The sequence below is a fragment of the Lepeophtheirus salmonis genome, chromosome 4, assembly GCF_016086655.4.
Source record: "Lepeophtheirus salmonis chromosome 4, UVic_Lsal_1.4, whole genome shotgun sequence".
Taxonomy (NCBI): Eukaryota; Metazoa; Arthropoda; class Copepoda; order Siphonostomatoida; family Caligidae; genus Lepeophtheirus; species Lepeophtheirus salmonis.
Window position 1 is genome coordinate 49,041,779 of NC_052134.2, and position 16,504 is coordinate 49,058,282.

At 34.2% G+C, this 16,504-nt stretch overlaps 1 protein-coding gene across 1 annotated transcript in view; it reads left to right on the forward strand.

The window, feature by feature from the left end:
- Positions 1-16,504, forward strand: part of LOC121116628 (cell adhesion molecule Dscam1) — a 209,078-nt gene that overhangs the window by 51,777 nt on the left and 140,797 nt on the right. The window lies entirely within an intron of this gene.

A 16,504-nucleotide genomic window follows, 5' to 3' on the forward strand; every position in this document is an offset into this window, starting at 1 on the left:
AAAAAATTAAGTATAATTATAAAAAAAAGCTAGGTGCGTGCCTCGCAGTACTAAAAATCTACATATGTATACTCCCATCTATTAATGTTATTTTCCCTACAATTTTCCCATTTTTCTAGAAAAAAGTCAAGGTATTTTTGTGAGATTAAATTTTTAACTTAATTTCTTATTTTTCAAAACTCCACACATATATCTAATAAACGTCATAATAGAGATATAATTATTATTAATGGTGTATACAAGATGCTCTAGAAGACAAGATTGGCTTTTTCTACGTGACAATATCATCTGAACAGTTTTTTTGAATTTTCAAAGGCTGTCATCGTTATTATTTAATACTTGATGACAAAACCTTTATGTATAAAGTAATAACTAATGAGTGTGCTCACAAAAGACGATGAGCAACGATGCGGGTTTGGAAGTTATATTCGTAAATGTTGGTCCCTGTCATACTAAGACGATTAACATAGGAGTAATTCCAGTCTACAATATACTTTGTAGGAGAACAGATAAGCTGTCATGAAGCTTCATTATAGCAGTTGCAAGCAGCTGCTATAATAAAGGGAGCGGGAATCAAATTGTCGCCAAAATATTTTTCTACAAAAAACAACACAAAATATACATTTTTTAATTTTTTTATTGAAAATCAAAACTATGACGAGCATATAGGTATAGAGTAGCCATTCATTCCATATAATCACCGTTGGCATCAATAACGGCCTCAATACGGCATCTGAACCGGCCGCAGGCTCTTCTGACCATCTCATTGTCCATGTTGCCGAATACCTCCTTGATGGAGTCCATCAGGCTGGCCTTGGTGCTATGGGGATGTCTGGGGCTATGTCGAAAGACATAGCCCCAGACAAAATAGTCCAAAGGATTAAGGTCGGGAGAGTTAGGAGGCCACAAATCCTTGGTTACGACGTCATAACAGTTCTCGGTTAACCACTGCATGGAGATTTTGGACACATGGCAGGGTGCTGAGTCCTGTTGCCACACCCAGGGCCTGTCTTCGGCCTTCATGGACCTGGTAGGATCATGCTCAACCATCTTCTTCACCTTGTCGACAAAATCGGTGTCCCTGACCTTCCTGTCGGCGCCCTCCTCCTTGGGTGACCTCTTTATGGTGGCATCAACATCCCAGGCGTCCTCTAGCTTCTTACAGATACGCTGAACAGTCCGTAAATTCACTCCTAAGGTTGAAGCAATCGTTGAATTGGAGATTTCACCTTCATTATTAACCAATGCCATGACTACGGCGGACCTCGAAAGCTTCTACTTATAGCTCTTTATCTCCTCATATGATGACGGCATGATGCTAACTGAACTACGTATCGTCAGCTGACGAGAATAGCTTTACTATTTGGTAACCGGTTTTTTATTTGATAATGTCGTCTTCAAGTTATCAAGGTTTAAAGTAGGCGACGATTTGATCTCCCCCTCCCTGTAGGGAAGGACTCCGATTTGATCTTCGATTCTTGTCTGTGTCCAACAAGTAATTACAATTATAATTCTGCAACAAATCCTCAGTTACATATACAAAAAATATGTCCTAGAAAGGGGGCACGTCTTTTTCTGGTTGGTAATCTAAACAAGTAAAGCTCCAAATTTATTAACTGGAGTGTAACTTGGAGAATTCCTATAAATATTAATAAATGTATCCTGCTTCCTTTCTCCAAAAAAGAGTTCATCCACCCAAGTCTTAAGGTGGTAGATTATTACTTGGACTTAGGAATCTACATCTCTCGAGATTTGAAACTTAAGAGACATATACACTACATTATAAAGAATGTCAATTGTAACCTAGGGATTATTAAAAGAAGCTTCAAAACTCGTGACCCTTTGTTTATGGTAAACTATATAAACTTTATGTCCTTCCTATTTTAATGTATGGATCTGAGATCTGGAATCTTTCAAGCAACTACTTGATTGATTCCTTAAAAAAGGTGCAAGACAGGTTTGTGCCGTTTTTTCCTTCATTGGGAGATAAGGAGAACTACAAATACAAAATCAAACGACTTGGCCTCATCAATTTGTCTCATAGTCGTACAATTAAAGATATTATTAAACTACACCGAGTTTTAAGCAAAAAGATTAACCTATCTCCCCCCAAACTGGATACTCAATAAAGGCTATCTGTTGCACAAAACGAGAATCTCCACTCTCGACACCATCTACCTACCAAAACCAAAGAGTAATATTTTTAAGCATAGTTTTTATGACAGATCAATTATTCTCTGGAACAAAATATCTTTTTGCTGTCGCCAGGGAAGTGAGGCTGACCTAAAAAGATTTTTATTTAATTCTTTTTTTGAGTGACACTTGTTTACTTTTTTTTTTAAGATAATGATAACAGCTAGAGATATAAGAAACATGTCCTAGAAAGCTGGAGAGGATTTTTCTGGTTGAAAATCTAAAAAAGTTCCCTCTCCAAGGCTGTTATAATTATTATTCAATTCTTGAAGACAGAACATCGAAGTATAACGTAATAACTAGTATGTTTGCTCATCAAAGATGGAGAGTAACCATGAGGGTTTGCGCGGGAGTCATAAGTGTAAGTCTTTGTTAGGTAAATTGAGGAATGACATTCGAATAATTCGAGCCTAAATTCCCTTGATATATACAGAGTTGGATTTGGGTTAATTTCTTTTCCCTCACGTCTGCTTCCAGTTTTAAAACGTCTGATTTAATCCCCCTAAAAAAAAAAAAACGTCATGACTGGTTACATAATTTTCAAATATAAGTTTTTTTACACAGCTTACAGAATCATATCTTAAGGGCGACGTATCCCATTGTCCATACACCGAACTTTGGTATTCCAATACTCAGTGATTTTTTTTCTTTGCTTCTAATTAAATTAATATCGATGGATAGGTTTTAGAGGGATAGTTAGTTATTTTTGCAATAATATACAAAATTTATTTGGCAACATATTTTATTTCATAGCTGTGGCTTAGTAGTTGATTTTATAAATAATTATTGGCGATTTTGCAATGGCCTTAAAAGTGTTGTTTTTCTTTCCAAAATCCGATTCCAATTTTCTTATTGGAACAAATTGAGCCAATTTAGGATTAATGCATAAGAGCAGATCTATGGCACCAATTTTAGGTATTTAGTATAATTATCTATGGGTTATTTGCGTTCAAAGAGCTTTGCAAATCTCAAATTATGAAAATGAATTAAAAAAACTCATTTTTGCATAAAAGAAATTGAAGCAATTAATTGATTTTCATAAATTGCACCAATAAAAACCTAGGAGCTTAATTGTAATTAATAAGATATTATGTTAACCATTTTTTGGCAGGTATGTTTATTCTGCAAAGTAAGCACACGTTTTGCAATGCTCCAACAAGTGATAGGGACTGACTGTATTTCAAAAAAAACTTTAAAATATCGCCTCTAGATTGAAACCACTTCTACCCTGTATTTATTTAGTTTTTTACCTCTATTTGCTGCAAAGTTGCTGAAGCAAATAAAGATTGATTCCTTTCTGAATTGATGGTTAAATGTTAGAGAATATGGTTTTGCCATATGGAAATTATTTCCAAATATAACAGATAAATATATTTAACATTTCTGAGGAGGCTATAAACTTCTATTATATATAACAGTGCATTCAGCATAAGATGTTTCTGAGTATGTATTTGAGGGATCACTCTATTCGCCACTAACTTTTTAGAAAGCCTTTGTCTATTTCTCTCTCTTTGAGATTCAATGGAAATCTATTGAATCAAGTATTATATTACTAAAAAAAACCAAATATTTGCTATAAATTAACTTAAATTCTAAATTGATATTTAAGAAATTCGCCAAAAGATTTTACTAAATACACATTGTTTTAACAATTTCTTTTAAAATGCCTCCCATATGGAAGTTTAAATTCGCTAAAAATGAATGAAAAATGATTAAATATACAAATAAATCCGAAACAAGCCATTATAGAGATATAAAATGTATTGTACTTTATCAAATTTATTGTTTGAGGAGGATGCTGAAAAGTATGGGTCATAAAATTAAAATTTAAAGAAATAAATACCATTTTGTATAATTATAGGATTCGAGTATTTATAGAACTCAAAAAATACTTTATATAAGTACAGAATATTTTTTTGTAAATTATTCGAACTCGTACAAAATATATTTTGAAACACTCGAAATAGTTTGAACTCAAACGATGGGAACTCAAAATATTTATACAAGTCTTGAGTAATCAAGTATCTAGTCATTTATTTTCGATACCAGGGAATATCTATTTATTCACGTGACATACAAGTTTATAAATAACTATTAAAAAGAAATAATGTGGCAAATAATTAAATATTTTTTATTTAATTATTCACAAAAAAGGATATAAATGGCGCCATGACCTATAAATAACAATAATTATAGAAGATATAAGTAGTTCTAAGGTCTCCCACATTCTTTCAATTTATAACTGACAGTATAAATCTTGCGGTGAAACGATAAAATCCTCCCCTAATGAAAACACCAACAGTATTACAACAGCTCTACATGCGCCAGTGGGAGCTAGGCGGGTGTTGGCGATCAGGCTGGCTTTGGTGTGGAAAGAGGTCATGCTGTTGATGTTTTCGACTCATGACCAAACGAATTAGTCAAGCTTGAGAGAGGAGAAAGGCTAGTGAAAGAAGATTTCCCCTTTTGAAATTAAGCACCTGGGTCTTTTGGACTTATGGGTCCGCCCCGACTTCTGATGCCACCCCGGGTTTACCATCAGCCATCTTATTGTACCAGGAGATAACGACACTCTTCACCACGTCCAGGTACGGAATTCCTGGACCCTTTCCGTCAACTTCTTATTCCGGGTCTTCCTGGCGGGATCCTTGGCTTTGAACTTATTCTCCCCCACTTCAAACGATCGCTTGATGCGTGGAACTGTTCACTCAAGCGTTGAAACGTCCAGATTTGCGTTTTGTAGGGTGCTGGGTATAGTGTTGTTGCCCTAACTTGGATATATAGCGAGCATGAATGGGACAGAATATCATCTCCGATCTCTCTCTCTCCTTTAACATTGTGTTATTTTCAGACATGATAAAAGGCTGCAATTGCTCTTGAGAGTCGTACATATGTGGTCAACTAGTTGATAGTCTCCTACAAGCAAAAAAACCCTGTCTTCATCAAAGTGAAATTGAACGATGTCGTCTTGTCTAGGGTGACAATTTTATCGTTCAGCAATATCTCAGTTCATTAACGAAGGGTTGAAAAATACTTTGTAAAAATTTTGTCGACTAATATATATTTCTCCAGGAATTTTTATCAAATTTCTTTTATATAATCATAAAAAATCTCTAGATTTGAGTTCTCCTTTACTAAAAACTTTATCCTCCATATTTATTATTCTACTGTATTCTTTTAAAACAGCATTTAATTGATGTAGGTCTGAGTACCAAATAGTTTTTATGACTATTGTTTTTCCCCTTTCCTGTTGATTTGGATTTATGTATTGGGTATAAATATATATCTGCCCAAAATAAATGGAAATTGCAAAACAATATATCTAATATTGCAATAAAAATAAATCAAAAGTAATCCTTTCCTGGAAAATAATAAGAGTTTATTTATTAGACAAACCTTCTACGTTTGTATATAACACTTCAAGTACGAGAATCAAAATCAGAAAAATCCATGTCCGTATTTATTTGTAACTATTTCTTTCGGAAATAAATCATTTCTTCATGGTCCGACTGTTAAATTATCACTTTCTTTTCCAATAGTTTAAGCCTTGTTTGTTTTTATACGCCTACGTCATTTTATGATTCAAATAATATTAAATGCGGTTATGTACAAAAAGAAAAAAAACCGACAATGAACACGATATTCCTGACAATTTGAAGAATGGGTACATTGTATGAGTTTATTGTACCTTTTTATCATGAAGTTGGAGACTCCGACAGCAAAAAGTAGAGATACCAATATCACAACCTTTTAATAATATGGAACTAACATCACTTTCTGCAACAAAAATCCCTTAGGACAGAACACTTAAGTATAATGTAATATATGTAGTTAATGACTCGACGTTGGAATAAATCAATAATTTTCCTCCTCTCTCAACCTCTTTACCCCTGATTCAATAAAACGTCATGAGAGTTACTCTGCCCTTTTCTCAACCCTCTTTCAAATCGTCAGGATGACACCCTTCATTTTTATTTTTTTACACAGCACTAATAATGATTCATTTAGCAATTGTAGACTATATACAGTCAAACCTGGTCTTGGCTTAAGAGAATTCCTATAACAAAGGCGGTCACTTCATCAGACTAAGACTCACGACTCCTATCAACGGGATTTGAAACTCAATTAGAGAATTTACATAAAGACTCTGACGCAAATATAAAGACTCTATACTAGATTTGAACTCGAAGGAAGTGAGTCGTGAATAACCCTCTTATTTATCTTTTCTTTGAGTCATCTTATTGACTTACAACACTTACACCCTTGATATGTCATGGCTAAGTAATAAGTTATTCCATATTTATGCTCCGTTTCCAAAAAGAACAGGAATACAATTTCTTGTTGATCTCTCGTCGTTTATATAATATATATATTAGCTATTTTATTATTAATATGAAGAAATTATGGTTATCCTATAGAAATACAACTTTACAGCTATGCTTTAAATAGAATATTACTAAGTAATATTATAATACAGTATCAAATAATATACAATGTATATTTTAATGTTACAAATATATATATATATATTACATTTTAAAAATGGTGAAGAATTAATTAGCGGTCATAGTCTGGGAATACAGGTGTGCGCGTCTAAAACTGAACACTACTTTTTAAATTTGATGCAGTTTTCCTTGTCTACAGACTTGAGGGCTTGACGAGGAGTTCTCTTGTAGACCTTAAGGCCAAGATCTTTCCTAACTAGCCGGTCCATGGTCCTTCTGCTGACGTTGAACTCTCTGGAGAGGCCACTGTCGGTCACCTTGCCTCTCTTGTCCTCGACATACTTTTTCATGGCAGCAACCATTTCGTCCGACCTTCAAGGCCTTAACTTAGATCTTGTGGTCGCCTCAGCAACCCTTTGGCTAACACGCTGTGAACGGTGGTGCGGCTGCAGTTCAGAACCTTGGCAATTTCAGTGGGAGTTTTTCCCCGCGTGGAAAGTTCAAAAATTGCGACTCGACGTCTTTCCATATTATCGGCTGTTGTTTCACGTTTGCTATTTAGATTTCGCTGGAGTTTTGTTTATAACTAGTCAAAACCACCCTAACCTCCAAGTATAAATCGGGTTCAACTCAATAAAATCACGAATATGTGCATGGCGTAAAATTTAAAGGAGTGTTCAGTTATAGATGCGCATACCTGTATAAAGAGATATATATTATTTGGATAAATTCCATATGATTTCGGGCCTTTTGTCTGTTTCTTTTTGGAGGAAAGGTTGCGTGATGCAATAAAGATAACGACATGACAAGAAATGTGTTATTAATCAATTGTTATTTCGTATATACTATAAAGAAAATAGGGTTTGAAATAGGAGTCGCAAGTTTCATGTTTCTAAGGACATATTTTCCCCCTCCCATCCCTCCTTAATCGAAATGTTTTCCATTGAGGAGGACTCCAATGTGTAATTTTATGGATCCATTTTCATTGAATGTACATTAGATTGTTCTGTTCTCGGGTTAATATTTTTTCTCCCTACACAAAGACCTTTTTATTTTAGAGGAAAAAAAGAAACCCACTAAGTCAAAGTAGGAGGTCCCTAAGTCTATTTTAATTAGGAAAAAATGGTGGTAAAAATGAGACATTTTTTGCCCTATTGTAACGTCGTCCCAAATATGATGCCTTGAGTCAAAAATCTTACTTTTTATAGTTTTCAGATGTAATTATATCAATCAAAAATACCTTCTCCCTTTTTTTCATAATTTAATAGCCAGAAACTCTGCTCAATGGTTTGTATTTTCCTCATTTTCCCATAGATAACCTTACACAAATTAACTCTAATTAAAGTGATCGTTAAAAAATGATATGCAATAACAATATATTTGACTTCTGGCCTACATCCATGTGGGCCTCCTTCATCCCTGACCATACGTTACCAAACTTTGTAGTATGGAACATTTTAGATAAAAATTTCAGCTGCACTTCTCGTCCTAATTTGGATTCGCTCCGAGCTGCCATCATGCAAATATGGTACGCCATAGACACGGCCTTAGTCGTTAATACCTGTCAATCTGTTCACCGGCATGTTAAAGCTATTTTTACTTTTTTTTTCATATTATGCATCCCAATATTTCAGCCATATTTATTAAAAAATATTCAAAAAAACAAACAAAAAACAATTGATTAATAATTAATAGGACATAAGATAGCTTTAAACACTAAAAAAGACGTTCACACTTTCTCGTTGGAATGATTTTATCCTTCTTCTGAAATTCTTTGACTAAATTATTAGTTTTTTAAGAAGCCTTGTAAAATGTGGTTTATTAGGTAGGAACCATATTTCTTCATTAAAATATTTAAGGTTAAAAGCCAGGGGACATTTCAGTGGCTCCAAAGGGCTCGCACATCTATCCATTTTATTATTAATTATTGATTTTTTTATTAAAACTAATTAATTTCTTGCTATGGCCGCCTCCTTACATAGGTCCAAAAAGGAAAGTTCAAGCCCTTTCCCTTAATTGTCATTTCGCAAGAATCTTATATGCAAGATACCTTAAGTCTTTCTTCATTTCATATAACTTATAAATGAGAAGGTGCATGTCGATTTCACCACATTTAAAAGAGCATAGCCTTTCTTCCTTGGTTTTTCCAATAAAATTATTGCATAACAGTGTTTTGCTGTTTACATGAGCTTGTAGGTTTCTGCCTACAATGTCTTAAACACTTTTTAAAGATTGAAAAATAATTCTGTTATTGCTTGTGAAGGATCATATATTGAATAAGAAATAAAGTATACATATAAACATAACCCAAATTGGTTTTATGACGTTTTTTCTTGGTTCAATAAAAATCACATTTTTTCGTAAATTAGTAATACTTTTGCCAGTTTCGGGTCCCCACTCTCGTATGTAAATTCATTTTAATTTGAAAAGAGGAAAAAAATTTCGTTACGTCTCCTTATCAAATTTGAAATTTTTAATAAAATAATTTTTTCGTTCAGAGTATCTTTTCTCATATGCACAATTATTTTTGGTTTTCCTCTGTCATCAAACATAACACTTAGCAAAATTGAACCCTAGTTGGAGCATAGATTACTTAACATTTCGATGGATACGCAACCATGTAAATAAATAACAAATAATTATTCCATTATATAAAAATAGTAGAAATGAAGAGTTAACTTTTGTTTTGCTAAAAGTAATGAATCATGAACTTGCAGACAGGGCCTTATCCGATCGTCAATTGAAAACCTTCATTTGTGATGTAGTCATTTATTCAAGAAGCTATGAAAAGATAACAGATTTTTTGGGCAGAAACTTGAAAGAATGCTCAAAAGGCAATTATTAAAAGTATGATGTAATTTAATCAAAGAAAGAGCTGATTTTTTATATTGGGTTTTCTTCTATTCCTTTCAAATCGAACTTCTAATCCCACATCTCCTTTATAAGTTAGTATGGAGGAAGGACTCAGGAAATCTCATCAAAGGAAGACATTTTTGAGGCAATATCAGTGAAATGGTTATTATATTGTCCATCCTTGTATTAGACAAGATCACCTCTTCATAAATCTTTTTTTATCTATAGATTATCACACATTAAAAAGTTAATGTTTCACCTAAACAATAAAGTAAGATAATTTTTTCCAATCAAAACAGTAAGGGTTATAATAGAGAAGTTCTGTGATTTAAAAATGAAAGTTATATAGATCTTATGTAATCCATGGTTGAAGTGATTGTTATTGATCAAAAGAGGGGGACATTATCTTTGATCAAATAGAGAGAAAAACCCTAATCATTGAGCATATCTATGACCCCTTACATAATTATTCATATACAAGTAGTTGGACAAGAGGCTAACTAATGGTCAATTTCAACGTACAAATCCTATTAGACAAATTATAATAGTTTTTACGAAAGCAAAAATGACCTGAGAGGTCATTTTTCTTTGCTAAAGTTATTTTTTTTATCTTTTCCCAGCAGAGAAGCTCTTTGTATAAGCAAATATTAATCAAACATTGGGACAGTCTAACACATCTACAATATTCAAATGAGTAGATGGGAGGGAAAAAATCACCTCATGGTTAGATGATTACTGTCTTCTTCTTCGTTTCTTTCAATGGGTTAACGATATCCTATTAACATAATATCATATTTTCTATTCCCAACTTAATTTGCTACGTAGGACTATACTGCATAGAATTTTCAATAAATAGTATCTAAAAACGATAAAGATACAAGTTTCATAGCCTAATATAATATATACTTTTGCATAAAATGAATAATTGACATACTTAAATATGCTTTAAAAATGTTTTTTTTTTTTGCTTCTTTCCTCTTATTTTTCCTGCTTGACAAAGAAACATTGACGTTAGTTCGTAATTTATATATGTTTTTGCTGATATAATATATGTAAAGCCTTATGTTTTGACAACCCTTTGTGTAACAAACGTTCCAACAATTAATTTCAAATTTAATGCTGCAATTGTCTTTCTCCCTAGGACAATACCGGGGGCGTAGTTGGAATCTGAACACTTAAAACAAGATGAATAAAAAAAGCTCGCTAGAAGAATAGATAATTTCAACCACCAGTTGACTAAGATATAATATATATGTATATTGACTCCCCCTACATAAAAATTGATACAGTTAATCGAAAAAGGGATGGGATAAGAGGCAACAAAATCGAAATTGCTGCTCTACTTCGACCGAAACACGGGCCAACAGAGATCCACAACTAAAATATGCAAACAGGCCGACTATTTACAACGTCAAGAAAACCATTAATGACGTTATTGTCATACAGACAAGCTTTAAAAAAATGTTGCATCGGTACACACACCAAAGGTTACACAGTATATTTTGGAGACTAAACTTACGTTTTGGGGGTAACAATGTGGGCACCAGTTGTTCCTGCATCGTCTCCTCCTCCAAAGATCTCGATAACCCTTTTGAGAGAGGAGCTTCAATTCTCCTAAAAGTTTCTAATGCCCCTCCGAACATTGTATTATATATATTTACAAGTCTGTTTTTGGTGTTTGTTTTTGGTTTTTGGGATTTCCTTTAAAAAATCCATAAATAAGCCATGCTATACAAAATTGTCGAACAGATCAGTCTGAAATTTAGTAAGATGACTTATAAAATAACCATAGAGGATCCTATGATATTTTATTGGGCGTCGACCGAAACAAAACCACATTTTCAGAAACCCCTCTCTTTCTATATCATTCTTCATCCCTCTCTCTGTCTCTTTTCTTCTACCTCCATTCTTTGTTTCTATTCCCCTTTTTTCAGTCGTGTGCACCCTCTGCTAGTAAACCTATTTATATTAGTAATTATATAACGGTAATGATAATTTTTAGGGCTAAGTTTCCCCAAATGTCGAAAGTTAGCAACACCCCTGGTGATCAGCATACTGGCCACATGCCAAACTGTTCGACTATTTCTTCTGGCCGTATATTTAGGATCTGTCGGACAAGGGAACGGAATATCGAAGGTCTCAAGGCTTCGGTTGATGAGCCTTGGAACTCCATGTGTGCAAATTACATCCCCCTCCCCTTTAATTGGTCAGATAGAGTTGGATTAATTAAGTATATGTAAACATTATTGTATACATAGCTTTACTCCGTCTGACCTAGGAATCTTCTTTGAAGTCCATACTCATGAAGTACATTTCCTTCTCTAGGAGCGATTTGGGCGTAAACTTAGGCACATTGAGTTCAAGAGAATAATTCTTCCGGAGCGCTTTGTCCATTGAGCTACGTCGTTTCATCCCAACTTACATTATCATCACGTGTTAGAACTCCAGAAGCACATCAAGTCCATTATCTAAGTTGATGGAGGCACCATTGAAGATTAGAAATTGGAACACATGTAAAAAGTTTAATACATGTAGCTCCCTAGTTTCCAGAGTAAAACTTGTTAAAATTCCAGATTTAAAAGGTTTAGTTTTCAGCTACACACCTTGTACGAACAAGAATAATAATAAAAATGGCTCTATTGAATATACACAAGTACAATAATATGTTTTCTGTATCATATTCTATTGTCTTGTTGTGTTAATTATTAGACAATGCTTAAGAAAAGGACGCCGGCTTATCACGAACTTACATAAATATATCTACTGTAAGTTAAATAAGTTGTAAGCTGTTGTTTCTAAGTGTTATTTATGTCCATAGGCACTGATGCACAAAATATGTATCGATTCAATTGTCTTTGAAAGGATGGTAAAATAGGATCTTCTTTTGACAACTGGTTGAACCAGCACGAAAACTGACATAATAATATGGCGGGGGAAAAGTAATTTCATATTTCCCGCCTTTTTTTTACTAAGTATATCTTGTTTACTATTGGTCACATCGGATCATACAATAAGGTGTTGTAAAAGTGTAAATGTATATTATAAACGCTTTTTGGACAGCATTGCGCTTGGGCGGGTCAGTATTGAATTGACGTGTGTCGAGTACGTAAGTCTCAAAAGCAGAAATTCGCCGTATTTTACATCTTTACTAACTGTAAGGGGAAAACAGGTAGAAAGCGACAAAGAAAATTTGCGATATTTACAGGGTTCAAGCGATTTCGTTCTTTTCTAGTGGAGGTGAATAAAGCACGACGCACTGGTAGGCCTGTTGTAGAAAATGAGGTTAAAATCATGGAAAATATTGAGATGGACCGTCATGTTAGACGTCATGGCATTACCAAGGAGCTGAACATTGATCATAAAGCCATTTGCAACCATTTTCAGAAGGCTGGATAAAAAAAGAAACTTGAATAGGAGAGGAATAGTCTTTTATCAAGACAACACTAGGCCGCACACATCTTTGAAGACGCGCTAGAAGCTCTGGGAGCTCGATTGGGAAGTTCTTATGCAATATGCATCCACCCTACAGTCTGTACCTGGCACCAAGATTGACTTCTACCTGTTTTTGTCCATGGCTAAAGCGTTTGGGGGTGCAAATTTGTCCTAAACAGAGGGCCATGTTTTCTAATTTGTTTGCCAATAGAGACAACGGCTTCTACACGAAGGCATTATGAAGTTGGATTCTGTTTCGCAACAAATTATCAAATAGAACGGGGGGTACTTGGATTAAATCGGATGATTGTAATAGTGCTTATAAAGCAGTAAAATAAATCGAAAAATACGAAATTACTTTTTCCCCAATTTGATATGAAAAAAAAGAGTTTAATAACTTTTTGAGGGTATATTTTTGCCAAAATTCCATACGTTTCCAAAACATGCTAAATGTTATTTGCTATGAATTTATTCACTGCAAAACAATGGTAGCACATTCGCTGTAAAGTCGCGAGCTGAACACATAGATGGCACTATTTTTTAAATTCACCTCAATTTAATTTAGTACCAACCTTCAAAATAAAGCAATCAAAATCTTATGAGAATCTGTTCTTTAGTTTGAGAGCTGTTGTGCTAAGGTTGACGCTACTTTCGATACTTTCAAAACATTGAGTCAAAAACAACTTTGTGTTTTAATTTTGCACCCCTTTGTGAGGAGAAAAAACACACTTCAAACCTCACAATGCCTTGAAAAGTGAATTTGGTAATCGGGTCCATCAGAAACAACAATTGATTTGGAGAACAAACAACCCATGTTCAGACTCTCAACATTAAAAAGCTACTCTATATACACCTCTTCTCCACCCACGTTCGTGTTTGTCATCACTAATTAACCCTTATGACTTGGAATAATAATTATAGTAGATATGAGCTAAATATCTCCCATCCCTAAAAATATGGTATAAGCATTACTCATATATAATCATATCATTTGCATACATATATAACAATGATTCAACAGTCCATATGACGTCATATTATTATTAAGTGTTTTAATTGGTGCATATGATAGGGTATCATAAGTAACACAATATAAAGTTTGACTCGCTTGAGTGACTTTACTATGGATATTTATTAATAAAAATCAATTATTACTATTACTCAGCAATCTGTTTAAATTGTTTCTTAACTACAAGATTAATATTGTATGTAGGGAAGACCGGAGACGGTTGGAGGAACAGGACCTTTTTATCAAATATCAAAGAAGCTTTTTCCTCAAAATTTACATTGCAATATTATCATATACAGGGTTGATCTAATCATTTTATTATTTCGAATCCGGAACAACATTGGTGCAAAATCACGGAGGAGGCCAAGCCAACAACTTATCTCTGAACAGAAAAAGCGGAGACGGAATGAAACAGCAAAGAAGATTCTCAATTTTCACAAGGGCAACTAAAGTTCGGGTAAATTTATGCTCTTTTCTAATGAAATGTTTTTTGGCAGTAAATGCCACTATGAATAAGTAGAACATCCGCTACATCACAAGTGAACAGGTAGACAATGTCGTAGCTCCAGTGAGACATGTCTTCAGAACGTAAAATCTGGATAAGAAAGTTCTACCTTGAGCTAGAGAAAAGTTCAGAGACAACTTTGTTTTCACTCAAAACGGAGCCTTCCAAAGAGACACCATTCTGGACATTTGTGGCCTTAATATGAAGTCACCCTCCTCTCTAGATGCAAATCCCTAGAACTACTCTATCTAGGAGTATCTGGGGAGAGGGTATGAACTACTCCTCAAAGGAGTGTCCACTCTTTAGAGGATTCCATCAAGAAGGAGTGCTCCAAGCTTGATTCTGACAACATAGTCAAGGTTTGCAAGGGGTTTAGGCCTTGTAGTGAAGCAATTATTAGAGCTGATGGTTCACATATTGAATAAAAGTTATGCCAAGCATGAATTTAAGATCATATGATGAATGTCCTCACAAAATTTCCTGTTTAAACTTTATTCTGGAAAAATTGAAAATAATAAAATGTTTACCACTATATGAGATGAACTAGCTATTAGCTATTGTAAAAAAAAATTGTCAGCCTTACAATGTTGATTTTTGGGGGTTTTTTTACCTCCCAAAACACAAAGGATTTTCATCATCATTTTAAATTATTCTTCTTCCCCTCATAGTTGTTGAAAGAAAAAAACTTTTGATGTAAATCCTGTTTATTTTGTAACTAGCCCGTTTTTGTTGAATTGGTAATCTGAAGAAGGGAATTTTCTTTTACTCAGCTGTTGTCATTATTACTTAACTCCTGAGACGTGAACAACCTTTTCTACTACATTCAAATATATTCAAAGCCTTATTGAAGATTTGTGTGTGCTCATAAAAGACAGAGATTAACCTTGAAGATTCGTTGAAGAGTTAGGATTGTAAGTTCTTGTTGGACTCAGAGTAGAATTGCCAATCGAAATCGGAGTAATTCTTGCATTTGTCTTCTTTTTCTTCCCCTCCTCCCGCGTCACAGCTGATTGAAGCTCATCTAAAGAAATGTCATAACAGCTAAGCTGTTTTTCTACAAAAACATTTTTAATATTGTCAGGGTTACCATGTTGATTTTCGGTTCCTTTTTTATTTCAGACTCAAGGAGGGGTGCACGAAAAAATAAAAAAATCCTGGATGAAACAATCAAATATTGAGCTGTTCATACATATCAGAAATCTGTCAAATATATTTATAAATAAAAAAATACAATAGACCGCCATTGAATACTACTCTATGCGAATGATAAACACTTATATTTGAATTAAATCAATCCGGTCACAATTTACCGGATGATCATTAAAATCTGAGTACTTAATGATTTAATAATTAATGAAGGTTGAGTGATTCAAATTAATTCATATATCCATATATTAAAGTATAAACAATTAGTTACAATATAAAACAAACCCAAGTTCTCTAGCTTACGTACAAGTCGAGAAAATGACACTTGAACATGATTGACGAATTTCCGTTTGTGCACTACAACCAGTTGGGCGTCAAAAAAGACCGAACCATTGTGGAGGAAGAAGGGTTCTTTCAATATAAAAAAAATGGAACCGGATGAGTGAAAGAAAACAGCCTATGAGGGTCAATGCAAAAGATATCAGGGTTCGGCACCTGACTGTCTGGAGAGCTATCAAAAGAATGGAGGGGGTGGGGATAATTATTTGAGGATGAAGAGGCCATTTTTAACAGCAGCAATGAAAGAAACCTATCTTCTCCGTTACAAGACTCTTTTGAATAAATCATTTGAGTTATTTTGAACTGTTTTTGACACTTTTGTCCCTTCTTACAGCCCTGATGCCAACCCCCCTCGACTACACCTTTTAGGTGCATGCCCAAGAGAAGGCCTGCATTTTTTCGGTCATCCAAACACTGATGCCTCAAAGCCACTATTAGTCATGACCCCATGACAAAAAACTACATTCTTAGCGGGAGTTAGTCCTTCCATCCCCGCTTGAAGCCATCATTGCCGCTAAGGGCGGCTAGATTAATGATTAAGAGAGCTCAGACACACATCTATTTATGGTGTTAATTTTATTG